Below are 16837 nucleotides of genomic sequence, written 5' to 3'. Positions count from 1 at the left end.
TACGAGCTAAAAGAAAAGGCGAGCAACATACAAAACAGAAAGGCAAGCTCTCTTGGCTAGTATAAGTGCACTTCCTTGGAACCATTAACCTTGCCCAAGTTTTATGCCAAGCTCCTCAGTCTAATCAAAAGTCTCCTTGTAGTAGTAGATGGTTTTGAAGCCACTACAATGTCGCACCATCTTTTGCAAGTCTGCCAGAAGCTAGTCACCAATGGACAGAGACATAAGTGCAGGAGAAAAGATATAAGTACAAATTCACACACCTGAGCATTGTTGATGCAGATGTGGTCGAGTAGCAAAAGGAAAAGTGGTGGATACATCCAGATGAAATGGAGTGGAGTGGATTGGGGATCAATACATCATATTTTTGGCCACTTAGGCCAACGCCAAGATTAGAAAATTCCCTAAGGTCTTACTTGTTGGATGAGAAAGCCTTCTCACTCCTTTGCCTCGTTCACCAACTACCTTAACTCGACAACCGAGACCAGCTTCAAACTAAAGAAAGACCCATTGACAATCGAAGACAAACTGACCACCTAGCTTCAAAGGTCGACTCATTTATGCTAGTTTCTAAGTACCCCATCTGTGTGGGCATGGATGAAGCTGAGTCAAGAAAAATGTTGACCCTGAGTTAACCCACACTAGACTTGGGTTTCAAGTGTCCAAGTATCCAAAGACTTGCAAGTAACCAAGTAGTGAGTTTTTGAGCAGCCAAGGCAAGTACCAAAAGGCCACACATGGGGCCTAGTCTCAGTGTCTGTGGTTTGGAAAAGTTCACAGGCAGAATTTAAGAAGACGGTTGTTAGAGATCACCTAGTAGAGAAAAAAAATACTAGGATTTATTTAAGTAATGAGTCCAAGCTAGAGAGAACATGCTTACTCGCTCATTTTTCTTATGTTTGAGTGATAGAGTTAGGAGAGTAGAAGTCCTATTGCTTTGAGAGAGAAGGTCCAATCTTGAGATGAGGAGGCATGCAATGGTCTATTTAGCTACAACTATTTGTCTTGGATGAAATCCCTTTTGTATATACAAGTATGAGTTTACATATTCCATTTGTTACTGTTGCTTGCATGCACACTTGTTCACTCATCTTCATATGTTTCTCCCACGCAACACAAACCCCATTTAGTATTTTTGTTGATGAGCAACTCTACAATTGAACACTGAGTAGGGATGTTTGCCACAGTGCAAGGAAGGGCATCCTCTTGCTAAGCACTATGCATTGCATAATCTCCAAGCAAAGGGGTGAGGGAAAAGAAGCATCAACAAGGATCACGCCTAACCCTATGGAAGCATTCAATTCTCCCACTTAAACACTACGTAGATCTTCATGAGGAGACATTGCCACATGTTTGAGTGTTGTGCCACTTATTAAAAACATATCAGGATCCACAGTCCATTTAGGACGTGTGGTTTTATAGGAGAGTATTAATGAAAATTCCCTTCATTGTTGCATGCATTAAAAGATCCCTTCATTGCTATGTTTGTCAAAAGAAACATGCGAAAAGTAAAAAATATTGGAAATCCCTTTCAAATGAAAGCAAGAAAGATGAGTGGCTAAACACATAGACTAGCCAATGAGATGAGGGTGTGTTGGGGATAAGGACCCCAATCCTCCTTTTTTGTATAAATGAGGACACGCCCTTGAATTGTGTGATAGGGAATGAAGTATAAGTTAGGATTCACAAACGGGCAAGGGCATCCCAGCAAAAATGACAAATGAGCAAGGACAAATAGGTGAGGACATCCCAGTAAAAATGATATCCGCAAATAGAATGCTGCCATTTTGATTGTCCACCCTCAAATGGTTTCACAATGGGTGCAAACATGCTTATGTGGCATCCCAATTAAGTTTGGGGGGAGGAGTTTTCTTAGGCGGCAGTCCAAGGCCACTCAAAAAAATTTGGAGGCGGTCAAGAGTAGATGATAACCACTTGGCCACTTCTCATTTGCTTGATTTTTATATGTTTGTTTGGCACCCATTTGTGAATGTGCTTGTGCCCAAGCTCCCCCTTAGCCATCGAACATGTAGGGCCCAAGGTCCTATGTCCACTGCTTGTTTGTGAAACCTCCCTAACACTTGAAGTTGGATGAGATCTTTTCTCTCTCCCTCATCCATGTTTGTCTTTGAGCTTTCTTGTAAGTTTCCTTCCTTTGCACTACATTTCCTAACTGGTATTAGAGCCTGGTGATGTTCTTCCTCTTCCTTCTTGCCTTTGGCACTTGTATCCCTGTTTGCTATATGGACAAGAAGTACAGCAAACAGGCTGAAAGGTCTCCGATGCCAAAAGGAGTCCATTATCAACGACGTGGTTTCTGAAGTCCTACTGCAAGTAGTGTTGATGTTGAAGTTGCAAAGGAGCTTGTTCTATTCGGTTGGAGAACATATATTTCCAGCAAAGCCATATATCTTTCTACTATTGCCAGTTGAGGTTTTCTCCTATTGTTTGTGTGGTCTCAAAAGGAGTCGAAAGATTCTCTCTTATGGGTCTATCCTGTCGTCACTTTATGCATAGCCATTTTCTTGGTTACTCTTCAATTCCATATATGTGCTTGGCTTGGCAAAAGTGGTTGAAGGCATTATTACTACAAACTCCATCGACTTGTGGCTCTGAGTGTCTCCTTTGCAAACTATTTATATAGAAGAACATTGAGGGAGGCTTGTGTGCATTCTAGACCACCAACTTGTTTTTTATTAGGGAGCTATGGTCTATTTCTCCATGCCATTTGTCACTTGGAGAATCCCATCCACAAATGGTCATCATCGCGTCTCACATGTTGAAGTTATTAAAGAGAATCCCATCCGTATTTCTCATTAGCGCTCTTGAAGCTACCTCACTAGAATTGTTGCTCAAGTTCTCAGAACACTTTAGTGTAGTGGTTAACAATGTTCTTCTATTTGAAGGTGAGAGGTGGCTTGCTTGCTAGAAGTCACTAAAGTTGCCATAATAGTTTCCCTTTTGGAGATGCTGCTTATTTTCAAGGGCATGTACTATATCTTAGTATCTCAGTTGTCTGAGACATGATTCTCCTATTGGTTATATGGCTACACCTCTTTGGTCAACTTTCCAAGTTGCTGTCTCATTTGATTGTGATGTTCTCAGTAGTGTTGAGAGCCTCTTACATTTGGTCGCTGGAAACTCCTCATGAGGCTACTCGTCATTGTTTCTGCCATTCAAGCATTTTTGCCATCATGGTTTCTCTCTGCTCTACAAAGAACCATGCTACCTAGTGACTTCTTTGAGAAGAAACATCATCTAAAGTTGTTCCAGTTGCTAGAAGGGATCTCAATGAAGGAGGTTAGGAGGTCTATTGCATGCTTCAACTAATGTAAAGGTCCTAGGTCAACTGAGACCAAGCCATTGGATCAAGCCATTTTCAGAATAGGAATATGGCTAGCCCTTTGAGGTGAGTAAATTCCGTGACCTAGATCATAGCATATATATATATATATATATATATATATATGCATGCATGCATGCATGTATGTATGTATGTATGTATGGATACATATATATATACGTATATATATACATATACATATACATATGTATATGTATATGTATATGTATATATATATATGTATATATACATATACATATACATATATATAGATATACATATACATATACATATGTATATGTATATATATATGTATATATGTATATATACATGTGTATATGTATATATACATATGTATATGTACATATACATATGTACATATTTATATACATATACATATGTATATGTATATATCTATGTATATATGTATATATACATATATGAATATATATATATATATACATGTATATATACATGTATCTATACATGTACATATGTATATATACATGTATCTTGGAAGCCAGCAATTGAATCATAATCACAATAGGAATACTCTGGGACAAATTGCAATCATTTAAGGAAGAAGCCTGGCACTGGGATTGCTTGGATTACTGGAAGAAGCTATGAAGACATAGTCACCTTTAAGAAAGATTGCTCTAGAATAGGGATAGAAGCATCACACTGCACTAGGGCCCAAAAAAAGGGCTGGACCCCCCCCAAGGTCTTTATTGCAATAGAAATAGACTTTTGTACAACTGGCTCTCACAAGAGCTTGGATTGAGTATTGGTGCTAGGTTTATTTTGCCTAATTTTAGACTTTCTTTCCCAAAAAGTTGGGCTTTTACACTTTTTTGGCTTTCTAGAGCTTCTAAAAGCTGATTCGCATGCTTTTTGCTAGCTTTTAGCCATGTGGGGCCATCCATATGTGGGCGCCACCTCCTCCTGGTGCATTTTGTCTCTTAGTTCTCGCTTTTTGATGCTTTCCCTAGGGTTTTGAGCCCTTTTTGCACCCTTCTTGGACCTACACATCCAAAATCCAACACTCTAACCCTTTAAAGGTTAGTCTAATGCATGCATTCTAGTTCTTGGACTATTTCTAGTCCCTTGTGGGCATCCCCACGATTCTGTTTTACCAATGCAATGCAAAGATAAAATAAAAATACTTATTCTTGGTTAACCGCTTTAACTTTATTTGGCCAAAATGAATTCCTGTTTAAGAATTATTCCTTTATTTTCTTAGGAGAAGTCCCAAATGGTGACACAATTGTTACACCTTGAAAGTTGTAGATGGATATTTGATCAAAGGTATTTCAAACAATCACCTCTTCACAATTTTGTTAGTCTTATTGCATGCATTAATGTTTAATATCAATCATTGATTTCTGTAAAGTATTTTCTTATGATTGTTGCCTTATGGTGAATATGAGGACATAATGGTGATATGCTCATTATAACTTATCAAGAAAACCTAGCCATGTACACAATCAAGTAGAAGACAACATTAACAAGCTCCGCAAACAAGCAATTACTATTTTTGAGTTTCTTGATAATAGTATAATCAAATAATCTCACTATCATCGACAAACTTTGAGTACTATTTTGCATAATGCCTACCACTAGCGACCTCAATTTGGAGGCATCTGCTAAGTTAAACAAGTCTAATTATAGCACATGGAAGTATCAAATGGAGACCATACTTGTACTTTAAGATAAGTGTGAGTATCTAGATGTGTCTACACCTTGACCATCTGACAACCCCGCATAACAGATCCTACCATTGTTGATGCATAGGTAGAATGGGACAAGAGATACAAGTATGCATATCATTTGGTCAAGAAGAATGTTCAAGATGTCATGCTTGGACAACTGAACACAGTCATGACATCAAAAGAAGCATAGGATATATTTGCAACTCTTTATGATTCCAAGAACACTTCTAGAATTCTAACTAAGGATTATAACAAGCAACTTACAGTAGGAGGAGAGGCAGCTACTATGAAACCCATGGAGATGGTTCAAGTCATTTGGACTAGGAGAGGGATACAAGAATCTAGTCCCAAGTATTACCATACAAAGGCAAGTTCCAACACTAGAAGAGATACAATCAGTGCTACTTGGTGAGGAACTCAAGATTTAGGACATTCAAACAAGGAAAGGTTAATCCAATGATCAAGAATTCATAACCTCAAACAGAGCCAGAGGAAGAGCATTTCAAAGAAGTGGACATCAGCATCAATATCAGCACCCACAATAGCATCAACATCAACATCCAAGAGGAAACCATTCCAATGGAGGGATATTGCACAAGGAAGAGGGAATGCATCCACCAACATGTCCAACCTACATTGAAACTATTGTCACAAGTTTGGATATTATGAAAGAGATTTACACAAAAGCAATATGACCAAGGAGGTCAATCTAGCAGCGGATACATAAAATTTTCATGGAAGAAGAAATCATCATGGTGGACATCAAAGTCAGATTCATTATGCCAATGAACCCACACAATGTATCTTGTGAGTGAGAACATGCAGAAGACTAACATAATGTATCTTGACATTGATTGTGATTCCAAGGGGGAATGCAGTTATTCATTTGACCATGCAGATCAAGATCCTTGGTGCATTGATATGGTGCATCATCTCACATGACAAAGCATCTAGAAGGGTTTATAGAGATGAAATCATTAGAAGAACCCAAGAATGTTATCTACACTATAGATAACACACCGAATCTAGTTCAAAGGAAAGGGCATAGTCCTTGTGAAAAATTTTATTGGTACGAAAGGATTGGTGAAAGATGTACTTTATATTCCAAAACACAACAAGAACCTTTTGTCAATTGGACAAATGAAGAAACATAACTATAGAGCCATTTACAAGGGAGATAAATACACCATCAGAGAGAAATCTAGAGGATGTTAGCTAGTGGAAAAAGCAGTCAAAGAAGGATGCTTGTTCAAGATGCTAGCTTCAGTATCAGACTTGCATGCCATGTCAATTCAACATCAACAGATGTCACTTTCCACAATATGGCACAAAAGATATGGTCATGTCAACTTAAAACGTTTGATGCAATTGAGAAATCAAAATATGGCACTTTGAATTCCTAAACTTTTTCTTGGAAGAGTTTGTGAAGCATGCTACTTCAATAAACAAAAAAGAGCCAACTTTGGGAGAAGCATTTCTTGAGTAAGAGGTATTCTTGATTTGATACATATAGATGTATGGGATTATGTGCAAACCCATAGCATTAATGATTCACTTTACTACTTGACTTTCATTGATGACTACAACATATATTGTTGGGTCTATTTTCTTAAAGAGAAATTTTAAGTCTTTTTCAGATTCCAAAAATTCAAATCCATGGTAGAGAACCAAACAAGCATAAAGATTAAACTCTTTAGATCAAATAGAGGAGAGGAGATTGTACTAGAGCAATGCTCAATGAGAAGCATCTTCCAAATTAGTATTGGGAAGAGACAATTCACGCTACAAGCTACGTGGTTGATCAACTTTCGACTGAACTAATTCAAGGTATGACACCATATGAGGCATTGAGTGAATACAAGCCATGAATTGGGCATCTTGGCATATTTGGATGTGGAGCAGTTGGCCACATACATGACGATCATCACAGAAAGTTGGATGTTAAGTCATGTAAAGCATTATGGGTGGCTACAGTGAAGAGAGCAAAGCATATAAGTTGTATGATCCCATCAATTTAAAGGTCATAATCTCTAGAAATGTAGTGTTTAATGAAGAGTCAGAATGGAAAACATCAAATACGTAGGAGATAGTGAGAGCAATTACTCAATCACCTTTAGAGAAGGTTTATGAAGAGGAGCAAGAATTGCTAGAGGATCCCCAAGATGAGCAATAACTCAAATTGTCTACAAGACAAACCAAACCACCAACTAGGTTGACATATGCTTAGAAAGGCAAAGAAAGTGAGATTGAAACCACCAATTATGCTCTTATTACTACCATCGTGGCTACAAAAGAGCCAATGTACTTTGAGGATGCAGTTGACAAGCCAGAATGGCAAACTTCTATGAATGAAGAGATGGATTCTTTGTACAAAAACAACTTGGATTTATGTTGACCTTCCACTAGGAAAGAAAGCCATTACAAACAAGTGGGTTTACAAAAGCAAGTACAATCTAGATGGCAGCATTGAAAGATACAAAGCTAGACTAGTTGCAAAAGGTTTTGCATAGCAATATGGTCAAGATTATGATGAGACTTATGCTCCAGTATAGCAAAGATGGATTTCATAAGGTTTTTAATATCAATAGCCACACTCAACAAATGGAATGTGTACCAACTAGATGTCAAATATGCTTTTCTCAATGGTTACTTAGATGAGGAAGTCTACATGCAACCACCAGAAAAAGGGAATTTAGAGTTAGATGTGTTGATGAAGAGGCTTCAGTATGTCAAAGAAGTGGTTTGATGTTGAGGCTAAAAAGTCTCAAATGCAAGTGGTAGATTTAGGACGTGATAAGGGTCTCCATAATCTTAGAGATACCACCAAAGTCTCTAAGATTTAATCTTCTTTCTTTATCTTTCTCACTATTATTGTAGCCTATGTGTTTTTGTTGATGTTGCTATGTGTTGCTTTGCTGCATGAGCATCGCCTACTTATTGCTAGATCGGAGTCACATGTCTTGCTTGGTCCATTGGTCTAGTTGCTACTGTCGCTCTTGATTTGTATGCTTAATGTAGTTTGCATCAAATTGCCTTCTATTTGGCCTTTTTAGTGCTTGTTTGCGTAGTTTGTCTTCGCTATTGGTGGTCGTTGATGGACACATTTTTAGATCGCATCTACTATCCCGTATACATATGTGCTGCATTGAGGATGAGTCATTAAAGATCATGCATTAATTGTTGAATACTTTTGCTTGTATCAATGTAGTCTCATCTTGTAGTCTCAGCTCCTTTGTGTCTAGTTGGATGCCTTAGTTGCTATATTCACTTGCGTGCTAGTTGTTGTTAAAGGTCTTCATCATTGAAGCTTGCATGTAGAAGTTCACATATGCTTGTTGTGTACACTCAGGTCACAGCCCTGTTGTCTTGTCACTACCTATTGTAGCTGTCTTGCATGTTTGCTTGTTGTTACATTGAGTAGTAATTGTTGCCTATGGCTGTCTTCTTGACATCATATAGAAATCTACAATAGAGGCCTCTCTCTCTTTAGAGTAGGACTAGTCTAGGCTCTCAAAGAGTCTGATCTCTCTCTCTCTCTCTCTCTCTCTCTCACACACACACACACACACACACACATATATTCCAAACCTAATTAGCTTACACATTTGGTTATGGGAGTAGGTATTTAATGTCTTTTTTCCTTATGAGTTTTCAATATTTTACCATGGTAAGTTCTCTATAATACTATTGGTGGCATACTTTCCTACGTGTTGATTCTAGGGGTCTCCTTCAATCTAAGCTTGTCCTCCCTATGTATGTCATAATAAGTCATCAAATAGGTGACATCCAATATCTATGGACAACATGCTTTCCTTCCGCATGATATGCCTTCCGTCCTATGGCTTTTGGCATCAATGAGCCTTCTTAGTCACGTCGATTATCCTTGATATTAACTAATTATATAAGATAACTACGTAGTACTTTTGGCTAGCTAAATTTACCCCTCATGAAAGCTAGTCCATTTATGAAATATCCCTTTTGAAAGGGACCTCTTTATTACTCTACTTTAACTTAAGGCTTGTCATTACTTGTCTGTGGGAAGAGGCTGGACCTTTAACTATAAGTAATCCTCTGGATAAGTGAGTAATCCTTTCTTGACCTTGGTTTCCTTGCTATCGCTTGGCAAACCATGTCCCTTGGTACCAATTTATGATATGTCCTATGGTTGTGTTTCCTTTAGAGTATGGGGAACTCTTAACCCCTTACTAGGAGATCCTCTCTAAAGGATCCTTGGGATAGTAGCATGGAGCCAAAAGGCCATTAAGTTTTTTCATACATCCTAAAAGTTGAGGTCCAAAAGACCATTAGTGTATGTACACTCTTTTGTACCTTGGAGCGATCCCTTGGATAAACAAAGAGCAGTATGGGACATGGTAAATCAAAGCATAATGCCAAAAGATTTAAAGGTTGTCCTTTAAAACATGTAAATATGCATTCTTTTCATTGCAAGAAAAGCTAGCTAGAGTCGCCATTCTTCTTTCATCCCCGAATCCTCCTTTGTTAATGGCCTACTTTGGTAGGTTAATTGGGTACATCTATCCTTTCTTTGTAATTGTGATAGGTATGGCCTCACTTTTCCTCTCATTTCTCTTTGTGTTGCCTGCATAATCTCCTCTCATGTGAGCCCTCCTTCATCCATGTGTCATGATCTGCATCGTTGATGTAGATCTCACTTTTCATTAAGGAACTCTATATTTGAAAGCTTTATCGCTTTTTCCTCATGTGTTAATATAGCTCCCCTTGGTTATAAAAGCAAACGTGCAATGACCTCTTTTTATACTATGTTTTCTTTCAATCCTTGATTCATCAAATTCGTGCTTGGCTGCGTCAGAATTTGTTTGGCACTAGGATCAAATTTGCCATGCCTCCGTGATGAGCCTCCTTAATGCTAGCAGGTCCAACTCATGCACATAGCATAAAATATGCCTAGAGTATTGTATTCTGCTTTGACATTTGCATCACTGTTCTTATGGACACATAAAATTCTTCCTCGTGTTGAGAAATACTCTACTTAGTGTGGGGACTCAGTGGCTCAAGACTAGCCGCTTTAGATAGTAGCTTCTTTTTGCTCCTCTCTACTTGTGGATTAGCTCTCTTCTTGCTAGACTAACCTCAGTGCACTGACTCAGTCCAACACGGGATCCTAACCATGGGTCCTTTGCTGCCGTCTCCTTTGTTCATGTTCTCACTAAATAATTCCTATGTAGAAGCAAAATACAGCACACAACTAGAATTTTTGCTTTCTGTGCCCTGAAGATCAGGATGTGCGATAGCTATCCCAAAACAAAGCATTGTTCATTGGGCACCCACGATGGTGACGATCAGGAGAGAGCCAGCTTTGTCTCGATGAGCACTTCAAGTAGGTGAACTTTCACAACTAGGCGAACCCATCATCAAGGGCACCATGTCATCGGCGGCAAGAGTCCCACCCATGGCATGTGCGTTTGTGACTTGCCTATGAAATTAACACTTTTGCCATTCCCCGTTGTGTTTTTGTGTCTGGATCTTCAATCAGTGTTTGGGGCTTACTTTGGCGAACTGCCTTTTTATGCATCTAAGGAGTGAATCTACGAGGGCAATACGCAAATCAATCTACCAAAGGTAAAACTTATGTAGAGCGTTTTGGCTTTATTGTGAAATGGCAGCAACACGAGTGAAAGATAGTGGGTGAGATAGGAAGGTACAGAAGAGCCCGTTGAAGAGCTGAAAGGGCTGGGTTTGACAACGATGGCAAGTCTCCAACCTCCTATCACGATGTCTTGAGGCAATGCACTTGTGACCAGGCTCTCATGCTCCAGCATTTAGTTTGCATTCATGTTCAACCATGGATAATATCTGTGGTCCCTTTGCCCAGTTTTGGTAGAGACAAGGACATGGCATAGCTTAGGTTGCCTGTCTGTAGTCATTCCCTTACTGCATGATGTAGAGTTGGGAATCCAATCCACAATGAATTGCATCAACTAAATAGGACTAACAAAATTCCTGCCCATAGGGTAGAATGCTTAAAAGCGCTTCCAACAAACGATTTGATGCAGATGTACATGAAGCATGGGAGCATGGTGGATGCCCTCCATGTATTTGATAACATGCCACAATGTGATGTGGTGCCTCTTGCTTGTAGTGGCTAGAAATTTCATTTTTGCTAATGTCTTCATGTATACTTAGCTGAATTTCCTTTTTGCATAAAAATTCATTTTGCATAGGACACCTATAGACGCATGCTCTACCAGACTGTGGGCTAGATCACTTGCCTTTGGGGTCCAAAACAAGGTAGAGAGAACCGCTCTCACTTCCAAAATTCTTGGAACAGACTATTAAAGTCAAAATCCTGTCCTCTCGGAATTTATGATGGTCTTAGAGATGAAAAAGTTTTGAATCATTCTTTGATTATATCTAGATGTGTTAATTTTTGCTCGTTCCTTTATTCCATTCAAGAATGAGATTCAATGATGCCTTCATGCGTTTAAACAACGATTTTGTTTTGAATGTAGACAAAAATTTTGAGATAATTTCTCTTTGCTGTTCTAGATTCCAGATTCAACTGGCCATCCAAAGCAGTAGCAACTCGCACAAAAACTAAATGTAGTAAGCTCCTCTAGAATCAAGCACTGATCAATGACTTCATCAACTAGCACGTAGGAGTCTAGCAATAAAGAAAAGCTGAAGGCCTCAAACAAGAAGAAAATGGAGACAAGTAAAAAAGACAATCTGCAGGCTCCAAAGAAGAAAAAAATGAAGTTTGATAGTCGACCCAATAAATAGAATTCTTTCATCATATCTTGATGTCCTTCACCAATATGGCGAAGGAAATTGTGACTTTCCTTGTATGTAATAAAGGGGAAAATACGCATGCTTGCATGTTGACGATGACAAGCCAAGCATTAGAAATTTTGAGCAAAGCCATTGTCTATATTGAATAATACATCATTGCAGTTAGAGTACCTAATATTGTCTACACACATATAGCGCATTCAATATGTGAATTGTGATCCTAAACGTAATTTGAGAACTTTCACAACTTGTAGGGAAAATTTTTTAATGTGAAAATTCAATATTTGTTCTTTAGATATGCACTCCATTTTTAATGTTTCTTTTTGCGCGTTTGTAGGAGGGCATCCATATATACATACTAATTTCGACCAGGATATCGCTTTCTCATGTCGCATTACAAGACCAACTACTAACATTCAGGTACAAAATCAGCATCCTATGCATTGACGCTACCTCTTCGTGAAGCTATTGGATGCTACTACTCTTGATGCTTGAAAACTCAATGCCCAAGGAAGGGCCCGTTCCCTCGGATTATAACTCTTTGGGAAAGAAAGCGCGCCGCCTCCTTGCCCACACTATGTGCGATTACTATAATTATACTATGTATTATCAGACAGACGTCTTTCATTCCTCGTTCTTTGTCACCTTCTTATTGTTTCATGAACTAACTTCATTTCCTTGCGTTGCTTGAGAAGCTTTTGCTCTCCTCAAAGTTCCAATCATCTCAGCGTTGCAGCAAGTACTTTCCTTCTCTATAACTTTGTCACGCCTTGTTATTCAACTACCGTAAAATACACACAGTACGTGTTCGATATTTGATTTACCTAGAATATGTACCAATTAGTTTGAGAAATGCAAAAAATAACTTATATGCTTGCACTTGGTGATAGGATAGCTACACATACAACTACCTTAATGATGAGGTTGTCGATTATCGAGAGGCATCGCCTCGCTGTACGAAGAATGTTTGATATGAAGAAGCGTAAATTAGAGCCATCAATAAGAAACTGGATTTTTCTAGATGCAACGCTAGCAAACTGGAATAATCACTGCTCACAACGAATTAAGAAGCTCCAATTTTATGCTTCATGTGGAAAGTGTGAGCTCTGGATTGGCAAAAGTCAAAAACTTTCACAATTCCAGAATGTGCTGGAATCAAACATAGTCCCTCCTTATTGCTTCTCCAATATCCTACTTCATGTACACGCATAGAAAGCTTATGGTGACTTGGCATCACAAATGTTTTGTAAGGGGTACGTCTCTCAACCTTTTTGAAAGTTATACTCAGTTCCATATGAGGTTGATATACAAGCCATCTTTTGCCCAAATGTCTTCCATATACAAATGCTATCATTGTTTGCTAGATGTCAGTATACATATCAACAAAGGGATGCAATCAGTGGCAGTAGGTTAGCTGACATCAAGATCATTGTTAGATAATCCTATCATTTGCTAGAATCGAGAAGAGCAATTCTGTCAAAACATTGAAGATTTCTTGATGGCCACTAGAGACATCCTCTTTTAAATCTCACCTTGAACCCACTGTTAAAGCAATAAAAGACAATGTTGGAAAGACCTCATCCAACACTAGGGATCAGTGTTGTCTCATCAGATGCTATCGCAACAATACTACAAAAAACTCAGCCAATTCTCCATTCGAGGCGATGGGTGTTGCACATGAAAGGAACTACTTGTCTATATTGGAATGCATTGACCAAGTTCCCAATAAGTCACAGTTCTCTAGGCCAGCAACTAGAGAGGTTGGGTCGATCATCGTACGTACAAAAGAAAATTCAAGGGAGCAAGCGGTTGTCGCCCCACAAGAAATGACATCATAGAAGGCAAGGATCGAGAGTGCTCTCTTTCCATTTCTATTCCCTTTTGGGGATGGTTGGCATGATGGTCATCTTTTCTTCCATGACTATTTAAAAATGAGGGTGTCTACATTCTTCTCGCTATTCACATTGTACAAGCCGTATCTTTTGCTAATCTGTCAACTCCGTCAAGCATTTGCAGTAGTAAATGGGACACAAACAACTATCCTTCAAAGAGACATCGATCAAAAGTGCTGTGAAAGACCAAACGAAACAAATGAGGAGTTGATAAGGGACATAATCAAATTCAAGATCCCAACAACAAATCCCAGGCTCTCCCTCCTAGCATAAAAGAAACCTAAAGGATTTAATGGCAATGGTGGATCAGTGGGGTCTATTGCATATATTCTTAACATTAATGGCTGATGAGGCTATAGACACATGATGGCTAGAGTTCGACAATCTCGAGAAACTTGTAAAGAAGTACAACCCACAATTCACTTGGCGAGATTGCCCCGTCGAGTGTGCCATGATTTTCCATCTTAGGTTGCAATAGTTCTTACAATAATATATTTTTAGCAACAACGTCTTGTTGGGAAGAGTCAATCATTACTTGATTAGGTATGAAATGCAAAATCGTGGATCACTTCATGCACACATTATGCTATGGATCCATGATGATGACGTCGAGTAAGTGACAAATGAAATAGATGCCCATGTTCCATATGAAGAAGACCAGGTTCCAAAGCTTTCACATGCTTCTTCAGAGATGAAACTATGAAGGCTGGTGCAAAGAAAGCAGATACATAATTGCAACAATTCTTGCAAGCATGATCCATAGATTTCAGGCAAATGCAAGTATGGCTTTCCATTTGATGACCACCTAGACACAAAGCCATCAACATCGATGGTTGTATTTTTGTCCAAATCAAAAGCACCGAAATGTCATACCGTATCATGTTGTAGTCCCGTTATTATGGCAAGGACATGTGAATATTCAAAGAATCATAAATACCGGTCTATCGTACTATTTGCTGAAGTATGCTATGAAAATAGAACTGGTAGGCAAACTAAACCTAAATGTCAAGGACGCCAAGCAATTGGGCCTTGAGACACTAGATCCATTGAAGCTAAAGATGATCACAACATACGTCTTATCAAAGCCAACGTCACCGACCGAGGCAACATTGGCATGTTTGCAAGTACCAAAAATCCATCGTAGCGAAGCTGTGTACTGGATTGACTCGTTCCCTTTTAGAGCTTCATCAAAGATACTTGCGAAACTATTGTGTCACAACAATACATCCAATTGACACTTATTGCGTGCGCCCAACGGTACTAGAACACCTCACATTTTAGCAGTATTGGAAATCCTTCATGCCCCAAAAGGAACGAAGGCACAAAACAACCCATGCAACTATGAAGGATTTATTCGATAATTACATATATCCTAGCACACGACTCATACGATTCACTGATTACCATCCCGCCCACCACTTTGAGGGCTTCTTCTTCAACGAATTGCTAAAGAAGATCCCCTTCAGGAATGAGAATGAATTACTCTTGACATCCAATCAAACAAGGTCTTACTTTTTGGAATGTCACATGCGTGGGATTATCCAAACAGAGCAGGACATCGATACACTCGTCTTGAATTACTGTAAGTTTCATATGCTTGTCGATGAGACAAGACAACAAATAACCAACCTGATCTTGTAAAAGAGTCCACTGCGAGCCATGGATGATACTTCTCAGACCATTTGTGATGATGGAAGCGACAACACAATCAAGAGGAGCCGAATCAGAATTCTACAACTACTAGATGAATTTAAAGGCATGTGAAATAGTACGCTGATAGAAGATCAAAGTGCTAACTACAAAAACATATTCGAGATAGAAGCAGGGCTACACATTGTTTGCGAAACACCAGGCTCGGGTAAGACATTCATGATCAAGTACATTACATACAATCACATTTTGCACAAAAAATCCATAGTTCTATGAGCAACAACTAGTGTTGCAGCACTACGCTTGAGCCGCCTAGCAACAACAGTCCATCATCAATTCGCCCTTCCAAAGAAGAATGATATGTTTCATAGTGCACTTGCCAATTCATATGAACGCGTCTTCTTTACTTGCGGTAGATACAATCATCATCGATGAGATATCTATGATGATGTCCCAAATGATGAATTTGGTGGTTTGACAACTATGTGAGGTTTGCAACAACAGTACGCTAGACCCGTTCCACTCCAAGAAGGTGATTCTTTTCAACGACATGCAAGAACTGCCACTGGTATGCAAATGTAGAGTCACTGCTGCAAAGGACTATTGCCAAAAATGCCACATTAGTAATTTGCCCTTTTGGAGAATGGGAACATTTCACTACATGCACACTTCCATATGGCACCTAGAAGATCCAGATTTCAATACGTTCTTAAACATCATTCGCACAACACCACCAATAGAAGAGTAGATCGAATGATACCTCGGTGGCCTCATGATCTTAGAAGAGGAGGTAGAAACATTCATCGACGCAGAGATGACTATTCTATGCACTCACAGACATGATGTACATTGATTTGACGATGCAATATTGACATCATGATTCGTGGGCTCCGACATCATACTAGTCCAAGTCGTGTCGAATGCCACCAACATTGGTGAAGAACAAGATTGGATCATGGACCCAGACTTCCATGAAGTTCCTCGTGGTAATGCAAAAATCATGCTAACAGAGAATATTAACTTGATGATTGAGGCGGCCAACGGAGCAATAGGAACTATTCAAAGATTGAAGTTGGATGAAACAACATCCATATTGGTAAGGATTCATGCCATGCTCTCCTTGACAGGAGAGTGTATAATCCTTAGACGCTCAAAGCACACGAGAAGGGTGCCAAATGGAATGTGGTACCACAAAATGACATTCCCAATCACGCTCGCATATGCCATGACTAGCCACAAATCACAGGGTGCAACACTACAAGGGAAGGCAATAATTGTGATATGACATTCATTCGCTGACGTATGTCATGCTCTCTCGAGTGACTACTCATCAGAATCTTCGTATCTTGCATGGCATAAAATCGACTGACTTTGTATCCATGCCATACATCGCACCACCAGAATAAAAGAGGTATTTTCTTTAAAACAACCATCACGTCCACTCTTATGTTTCAACTAACTGAGATGCCATT

This window comes from Dipteris shenzhenensis, chromosome 33, assembly GCF_047967505.1.
Source record: "Dipteris shenzhenensis isolate YYH24624 ecotype China chromosome 33, Dip_SZ_1.0, whole genome shotgun sequence".
NCBI lineage: Eukaryota > Viridiplantae > Streptophyta > Polypodiopsida > Gleicheniales > Dipteridaceae > Dipteris > Dipteris shenzhenensis.
The sequence above is the reverse complement of the archived record's forward strand: the minus strand, read 5'-3'. Positions refer to the sequence as shown.